The 9,091-nt window shown below is 49.1% G+C and overlaps 1 protein-coding gene across 3 annotated transcripts in view; it reads left to right on the forward strand.

The window, feature by feature from the left end:
• LOC113202376 (zinc finger protein 239-like) overlaps positions 1-9,091 on the forward strand; it is a 58,253-nt gene that overhangs the window by 22,546 nt on the left and 26,616 nt on the right. The window contains exon 2 of one of the 3 annotated variants that reach the window (XM_026416563.2): positions 4,710-4,835. The exons of the other annotated variants lie outside the window; for them this stretch is intronic. The gene's annotated coding sequence lies outside the window, so the exon portion shown is untranslated. The remainder of the gene's footprint in view (positions 1-4,709; positions 4,836-9,091) is intronic. 3 annotated transcript variants of the gene reach the window in all.

The raw sequence follows: 9,091 nt of genomic DNA on the forward strand, positions 1-9,091 counted from the left end.
CCATTACCATTCCTAACAGCGCGCCGCGTTAGCCGCGCGTGTGTGTGTGTGTGCCGTACTTCTACTACTGCAAGGTTGTTATGTTCAGGGGGGCTCGCGGGCGTAGAGGCGATGGTTCACAAAGTACTCACTCGTGTGCTTCTGCTATGGACGTTTCTTTGCCTGGATAGAGCACTGGACACGACTAGAAATTCTGAATGTCGGAAAAAGTCGCCTGCCTTGGCGAGGTCCAAACGGGCAAAAGTTTCCCCTCGGTTTCCTCTATTAGTGCTGTCAAAAACCGCTTGAAATGCTCTAAAATACAAACGCTCTTTCAACAAATCTGTTGCCCTTTTAAGGGTACAATAGGACCGTAGTGCTTCCGGTCGGTCGCAAATACGTTTTGTATAAACATTTTCTTTCTGTAGCAGCAGCTTGAAAAGGCACAACTTTGGTTTTCCGGCGCCCCGGTCAGAAGACTGTCCCGTACGTCAGTTTGGGGATGTTGGCGGTTGGCTGGGCCCGGCGGGGCCGTCGGCCGTCGGCATCGACAGATACACATGTATCGCTTTTTAGGGTCTACCTGCGCGATTGACAAGACCCACCCCCGGTGCCGCCCGCCCCGCCAGCCCGACCCGTCGCCCCGGGCGCGGGGGGCATAACGCAAAGCGATAATTGCGGGTGCTATTAGACAGGAGATTCATCTCGGTTGTCGGTGCGCCCGCTCGCTGGCTCGCCCGCTGGTCCGCCTGCGACTGCCCCGCCCCCGTCTGCTCGCATACTGCTACCTACGTTTTTTATGCACTCACCTGCAGACGATAAGGCGACGATGTTTGCGAGTGTCAGAGTGTCGGAACAATGCTGGACAAATCTTTGTCCATAATCTCGGCTGTCGAACCATAACAACAAAAACCTCGATTTCACGAAACATATTAGTTAGAAAAACAAGACATTGTAAAATTACGTAAACTCGTGTGTACTCTTATTGTAAGATGTAAGGTATCACAGAACTGCGACTAATCTGTGTTTACTTGATTCACATGCAAAGCTCCAATAAGTGGCGTTGACGTTCGAAGCCCCAAATGAACAGCCACATGCACGCGTTTGGATCCGCTGCCGTCGAGCAGTCGGATCCGCCTCAGCAGCATCCCGAGGCGCCATAGGACGGGAATGCTCTGGCTCCGGCTCATTAGGCGCGCCCGATTTGAATTTCATTATTATGATGGTACTTTTTGGGGACACGGCGCCCTGCTCTAATATAATATATTTATAACGAGCGTCCCGGGCGGGCGATCGGGCCGTGTCGAGATGCTATCGGGGCAAATGACACAGAAGGACAACGGAACAAAATGAAGCTGTCGGGCCGGCGGTCGTGACAGTCCGAGGGGACGCGCCGGCGGCGTGCGGGGGAGCCGAGGGCCTCCCAGGCTGGTGTGGTGCGGGGCACCTTGTTGGAGGGTTGTGGTCATGTACCTTGTTTAAGGGTTGTAGTCATATGTACCTTGTTTAAGGGTTGTAGTCATATGTACCTTGTTTAAGGGTTGTAGTCATATGTGTCTTGTTGAAGGGTTGTAGTCAGTAGTCATATTGTACCTTGTTTGTTTAAGGGTTGCAGTCTTGAGTAGGGGTTGCATTTGCATTATAAAATGGTAGTCACATCACATATGATGTGTTGGGGACACGTTTCGGACTTCGAAGTCCGCAACAGACCAAACATATTTTAAAGGCCGCTTAAACAATTATTTGTTCACCATTTTTGAAATCCGAAGAGTTTGAATTTAAATTTTGAAGAGCAACAACATTGTTGCTTCAGTGCAGCTTCGTGCGTTTAAAACCGATTAAAATGTTGTGGTCTCTCGCCTGGTGCAGAGAGGCGAGCAGGATATGTTTTTTGACGCGTGCACACAACACGCGCGCGCCTGTACACACACACACACACACACACACACACACCACGTGCTGCGGGACCACCCCGGCCACACCGCCCCGCCCAGGTGGACCCTAATTGGGCGACCAAGGTGTGTTTGGCAGTCTTGGTGAAAGGCCCCGCTGTCTGTCCTTGTCGCTCTGCTGTGGAGCTGGGGCGCACGACGGAGTGAGAGCGAGCGAGTGGGGCGGAGGCAGTCGTGGACCTCTCACATCCCATCGCGTCACTGAGGCGTGCCTCGCTCTCTCTCTCTCCCTCTCTCTTCTTCTGGTGATCTCTTGTTATCACGTGACCGCTCCCATGACGGATCGTTGCTTATTAGTCGTAAATTGGGGAAACAGCAGCAGCGGCGGGGGAGGCCCACACCGGAGGAGGCGGAAATCCGGCCCAACGAAAAAACCGACGACAGTGTGAATTTATAATATAGCAAGGCACGGCACATGGTCAAGCTAATGTTATTAACAGCCTGCTTAATCCTCTCCACAGTATTCTCTGCGCGCTTTCAAGAAAAAAGACAAACTTTACCTGTAATTTATTTATTTTTTCCTTGCGTGGTGCGATTTTTGGGCGATGATAACATGCTACATGATGATTGAGGACAGGCGGTGTAACGATCGTTTGCAGGTCTGCCGTCTGTGCGGCGGGTCCTCCCCCGAGCGCAGCTCCGCGCCGCTCTACATATCATGGGGATCATAGCGACCATTCATCATCGTTACCGAGGTGGCCACCCGGCGGCTACCCCGTCACGCCGCGCGGCCGCCGCGCAGCAGCCGCCTATGGCGCAGCCCCGCGGTGAGGCCCGCGGTGAGGCCCGCGGTATTTGGTGACGAAGGCAAGGCACGCCACCGCACGTTCGCGCCGTGTGGGGCGCGAGGCGTGAGTGCGACAGCTCGCGCACCCCTCAAACCGCTCGATGAAATAACGTTTGTCTTACCAACCGCGGATACAATTTTTTTGTCTAGAATCCCTCAAGTTCTACATATACGGCTCGAGGACGCGGAGCAGTGTAGCTCTGCACGGTATAAGCAATATCTCATTTTTTGAGGGAAAGGGGAAAACTTTGAGGAACTCCCCTGGTTTGACATTAGATTTCGAGGAAGTCTCCTCAAAAAGTGGGATTTTTACTCATTTTTTGAGAAGATTCTTTAAAATCTGAGGTGAGATTGGAGGACTCTTCCTCAAACATTGCAGTTCCTCAAAGTTTTACCTTTTCCCTCAAAAAAAGAGACATTGTTTTTACCGTGTGGATAGATGACCGTTTTCAGTGTAACGCGACTTTTTGTTAACAATAGAGGAGTCAAACGTTCGCATTATGGACAGTGAAGGTTGAAAGAGGTTTCGGATGAATTTCTATGAAACCAAACTTTGGTTTAGATTCGCGGACGGAAGTTTGCACAAAAACATACACATTTAGCAGCGCGTGAGTTTTTGGCTTAATGGCATTTAGCGTCTGAGTTTTGGGCTTAATGGCCGCTTTTTATGCGCATTTGATAGTTTTTATAAAGTGTTTTCCATGACACCCGAGCTCCAAAGTTCAAGTAAAGTCTCCGGAAAATTTAACCCAACACTCCACCCCAAGTAAGCTGTAATTTTTAGTTTAAACGAGCCCCTTTTGGTGTATTCTTAGCTTTAAGGTAGTACGAGCGTGGTGAAATTAAATGTGTCTGAAAATGGAAACAAAAACCGGGGGTACTTTGAAAAATTTCACACCGATTGGTTACAAATTATTCTGGGGTTACCGATACTATAAGAAAGATTTCGTCGATTGAAATTCCTCCGATTTTACCCGGAGTCTTATGGGAGAGAGTGTCTTGGTCACGGGCAATTCGAAAATTAATTAAGAAAGAAATGTGAGTATTTCCGCAAACTGGTTGAAATAGATACATTATTAAATTATGAATGCAATGACACATTGATAACACCACCTTGCCGTTCATCTGAAAAAGATATTTAGAGTTATAAGTTGATATTTTATTCACAGTCGAAATGGCGTCGACGTTAACCTCGAAATTTTTCATACGGCCACTGACGGCGTTACCCGTGTTGATATTTTATGTTTATTGTATTTAACTTTTGGACACGTGACGTTTATTCTGTGCATACTCATGCGATTCTGCTGCGATAATCGCGCCATTGTAGTGAAGGAAAATGAACGACATAGGTCTGTATTTTGTTATATGACGTTGGATGTGGACGGAGAGGTTAGGGGCCGGCCTCGTCGTCTGCCTCGCTCGTCCAAAGTCAAACTATTTTAAATTTGCACACATATTTCTCAAATGTGTCAGGAGAAGATGCGAATCAACTTAATTTAAATACATACAATTTTAGCAACGGTTTAAACTTATTTAAAATTGTCTAGAAAGTTGTTGCAAGTTTAGTCTCTAGGCTGACTAGACTGAAGCGCTCGTACTACCTTAAATATGTTAGTTTTGTAGCATGCGGATCCTTTACGTGCGGCCCCCGACCGTCGGTATGTTAGTGCCGCTGGTATGTCGCCACCGCAGCCTGCCTTGCCTTGTGGTTTCGAGCATTAGCCTTCTAAACATCCCCGTGGTGGGGTCGAGGGTCGAGAGTCATGTTTGAAAAAAAAATATAAGATTTCCTTTACAAAAGACATAGGTGGGATAAATTGTGTAAACGCGAAAGTGCTTGGAGCAGTTGCCGAAATCAATATTTTATTTTACTTTCTCTTTCCTTAAAATTATGCAAAGTCTGCATGCTGATTTTATTAACATATTAGTCACACTAAAAACCAATGAATCAAGTCCATGAAGCATGCATTCACCCACCCTCTTGTGAACAGGCGCTATTCCGAGGTTTTCTGGGCGCGCTAGAGGACATTTATCTCCCCCGGAGCCCCTCTTCTTGCCGAGGCTGCTGCCTTCACTTCAACTTCAACGCCAGCACACTGAAATTTACATGCGAGTCCGTAAGTACCTTATTATCACCCTTATCCTCTCTGTCCGCGGCCGGCGCTCTCGCTCGCTCTCGCGCGCGGCGGGCAGTGAGTGAGCGAGCGCTATATGTTTACACACTCAAATACCTGTTCGCTGTGAGCCCGGCCCGCGTCATAATACAGATCGTTACTTTGTTGTGGTGAGGCCCCGGCCCCGGCCAGTGGGCTGCATGGAGTATGGGACCCGCCCAGTGGGGGCCTCCTCACTTATTTTTATGCGGTGGGGTCGCACGATACCTGTCTGTTCAAATGCAGGCGTTAGTGCGTCCACTTCGTGGACGAGTGAGTGGGTATATGCTGGGAGTGAGGGTACGACAGCATCGATTTTGACTTGCCCTTATAGTTTCCCTACTTAGATTGCACGGTGATGATTTAAATCAACTAAAATACAATTGTATTAAAAATAAGTTTTCCCTTGCCATTGATTGGTTTAGCTTACACTTACCTCATGTATGAGACTGCTGTAACAAACACCTTGGCTAATGTAGGACAGAGTGCTCCACATTAGTAAATCTGAATCACCCTGCTTTTGCTTTTTTTATTTTTACACTGGGAAAAATGCTTGTAGGTTTAACGGGAAAAATTTCCTTTGGCGCCTATCGTTAAACTACAGTTCAAAATTGTAAAATTACAAGCATCATGCATCGACCTGGAATTCATCGACGAGCAAGTTTGATGTGTCATCAATTTACAACATTTTTTTCCATTTAATTTTCATTAACAAAATATATTGTTGACCTAGGACTATATTTTACTCAGCGTAAACAGTAATAGCAATCTCACATTTCGTTGATCAGCCAGTGTTTACATTTCTACACGAAGGCTGCCATTTTTTTCCGCTTGTTTTGCGGAAGTGCTTCTCCCCTTTGCTTCTCTTCTCCGGACCGAGCTTATAGCGGTTTGCCTATCGGTTGAATCTCCCAGAACCCCTCTCCCTTCCTCCCCCTCATCCCCCGACCCGCCCATCCTCGCCCCTTTCACCTCCGCGTGTCGTGCGAGGGGTTGATTATGTTGTTTAGGGGTGTAAACGCCTATCAGATGGTCTCAGCACCACCACCCTAAGTGTTTAGCACGCGCGCGCTATCCGTCGGAAACACGTGGGAACACGAGTGGCTGTTTCCGGAACGGGGTTGGCGCCGCCTGTCGGGGCGGTGCGCGGTCAGAGTAACTCAGATTGCATCCCCCTGCTTATACAGGCGCTCACCTCTCTCTCTCTCTCTCTCTCTCTCTCTCTCTCTCTCTCTCTGATACGCGCTCCGAACAGCGCCGCGGCCCAAGGCGCGGTATCCTCTTTGTTCTCTCGAATCCTCTAAAAACGAACCGATCTTCCATATTTTGTGTGCGTGGCTCGGTGTCGTCCGATGCTCGCCCCATCAATGGAATTACCGCCTCATCAAATCGTCTTGGGCTCATGAGGGATCTTTATTTCCCTAAGCTGGGAGGCGCGGTCCCTAAACGACCCGAAGAAGAAGGGCCATTCGAAATGTGACACATTTTGAAACGGCCCTACTCCAGAGCCCCAACTTGTACCAGCGTCAGTCCGACTGTTATAACTTCATTGTCCAGTTTATCTTTTGGCGCTTGTCCCTCCGCCCCCCTCCTCCCTCTCCTTTACTCCGAGGAGAGCGACAACGAGGAGGTGGTTTATCCGAACATTTGAATAAAGCCTCGCTGCCCCCCTGCGGCGCTACCGGCAGAGGCCCAGCCCCAGGCCCCCTCCTCCTCCAGTCGTTTTTCTCGCTCGCTCGTTTGCTACGAGCATGGCCTCCCCGTAATATCTCTGTCATTCCGTCTTCGTCGCACGAAAGGGATGGGACCCCTAATGAGTGCGACGGAGACGACAACGCGGCCGTCCTCCGAGGCTGGCTGGAATGTGTTGCCCCTTTATTGGGGTATTTAAGCGGTTATTGGTTTTGGGACCGTGGAGAGCCACTTTAATGTGTCTCGCCACTGTCGCTTTATATTTTTGACAATAACTCACCTGATGCCGCCGCTATGCGGGCCTCGGAAGGGCGGCGGGGCCCCGTGCGTCTGTTGCCCCCGTGTGCCACAAATCTGTTGGTACGCAAGAGACCCAAGTGGACGGGATGACACACACTTTACGCGCGTGTGAATCTCCTTTCGTACACTTGTGGGTAGGTGAGTGAAATTTCAAAGGAAGCTAACACTCTTAGTTCCTTACAAACAGCAGTGTTCGTATTACAAGGAATCGGCAAACTGGGCAAACCGAGGGGTGGACAACTCCCCTGCCAAGTGATCACCCCTAATTCAAAACTAATTCAAGTAATTCAATCAAATTCAAGACAATGTACATTTAATTCAAGTCAATTCAAACCAATTCACGCTAATTCAGTAACATATAAAATCGCAATAATTCGGACCAATTCAACCAATTCAGTCCAATTCAAATTTAATTCAAGCCAATTCAAGCTAATTGAAATTCAATTCTTGAAATTTGTACACCTAATTTAGGAGTGAACCATTCCTCGGGGCAAACAGCCCCGGTTCGTATTACGAACGGTTGTAAATCCAAACCATAGTCTCAAACAATTTGTTTTTATAATAAATGCGGTCCAAATGCCTTGTACGCTATAAAGAGCAGTTGTTCGTAAGAAACTTGCAGTATACACCTTTACTAGCACAGGTGTCTGAATCGAAATTCGCCCACCTACATTCACATACTTCCCATGTAGCTGCTTTGCTTCTTGGAATTGTAGAACTTTTGTTGAAAAATAGAGCAGAGTTATTAAAGATGATTGATTTCTCTTACACGACAAAAAGAAAATTTGCGAAAGTACACCACTGGTAAAACAAAGGTGTGAATTAACACCTTTCTAGGGGCGTTCAGGTTAAAAGGGTGTTAACGTTTTAGTTTTTCCCAAATATTTTCTGATGAAGCAAACCAAGGTTTGTAGAACTTACATTTTCGCATTCAGCTCAAAATTCCACTTTGATCAAGCGTACATATGATAGGATTTAAGTCCCAAATGAAAGGAATTGAGCAGATTCCTGGGGGTCAGTTACTTCTTTCACCGTTCTTCAGACACACATCACATGTAGGCTCGTTCGAAGTGGAATTTTGAGCTGAGTGCGTAAATATTAGTCCTACAAAACTTTGGTTTGCTTCAGCAGAAAATATTTCGAAAAAATTAAAACGTTAACGCCTTTAAAAGGCGTGATTTTTAACCTTTGTTTTACCAGTGGCCTGGAAGGTGAAACTCAACATTTCTAATAATCTTTTTTTCAAGCTGAGTGCAAGGCCATGTTCGCAACACCTTGGGAAACACAACTATTTTGGTGTGGGCCATCAGCCCGCGTCCGCACGGACTCTGGTGCATGCATCACTGCATACCACCACACCACCTGCCTGTCATAAGCGTGCGCACGCCGGGCCCGCCGGGCGCTTCACGCGGCCGCGTCGGGTTTCTCGTCGATTTGTCCCGTTTGGGAGCAGAGCCCAGAGACGCCAGCAACTAACTACTACGACCAGCCTTCACCTGCCCCGCGTACGAGTTTTTAAATTTGTATATCGGAGGTAGAGAGACAGAAGGAGAGGAGGAGGGACGCGTGAGTGGGGGATCCCGAGATATAAAATAAGGCGCCCGGGCCGCTAAAACAAATAAGTCAGCGCTGTCGACGCGTCCACATACATCACCACACTTGCACGATGCCCGGGAAATACAAGGCTCATTTCTCGTTCGGAAGGGACTCGGCGTGGCTGGTGAAGGGCGTTAGGGCCGCGGGGCAGCCACGGACGACGAGCGTGCTCGCCACGGGCCGAGCGTGTGGGCCGGGGCCGCCACCGCCCCCCTCACTGTGTCTCTCTCCCTTCTCTCCCTCTCTCCCGCGTGTGAGTACCGGACCGGGGGGTTCGACCTGACAGCGATACCGGTGTTGTCCTGACGCGATGAAACCCCCTTCTCTCCTCACATTTAGTTGTTTGGGTGGCGCTGAGAAGGGCCCCATGCGTCACTCTCCTCAAATAATAAGGAAATTTACGGGGCGCGTTCTGAGGCGCCCCGGCGCGCGGCGCGTCTTCTCGTACACTGCGAAACGACGTGACGCACGCACTCCCGCAGGTTACAGCGCCGGCGTGGGCCGGGGCGCTAGCATAACGGCGGGCGCGAGGCGAGGGACCCCCGCGGGTCCCCAAATGAAGACACTTACTCGCGACGCTCTCCGGCCTGGCCTTTGGGCGTCGCTCGTCTCTCTCTCTCTCTCTCTCTCTC

The sequence above is a fragment of the Frankliniella occidentalis genome, unplaced genomic scaffold (genome assembly GCF_000697945.3).
Source record: "Frankliniella occidentalis isolate FOCC.00 unplaced genomic scaffold, Focc_3.1 Scaffold35, whole genome shotgun sequence".
NCBI lineage: Eukaryota > Metazoa > Arthropoda > Insecta > Thysanoptera > Thripidae > Frankliniella > Frankliniella occidentalis.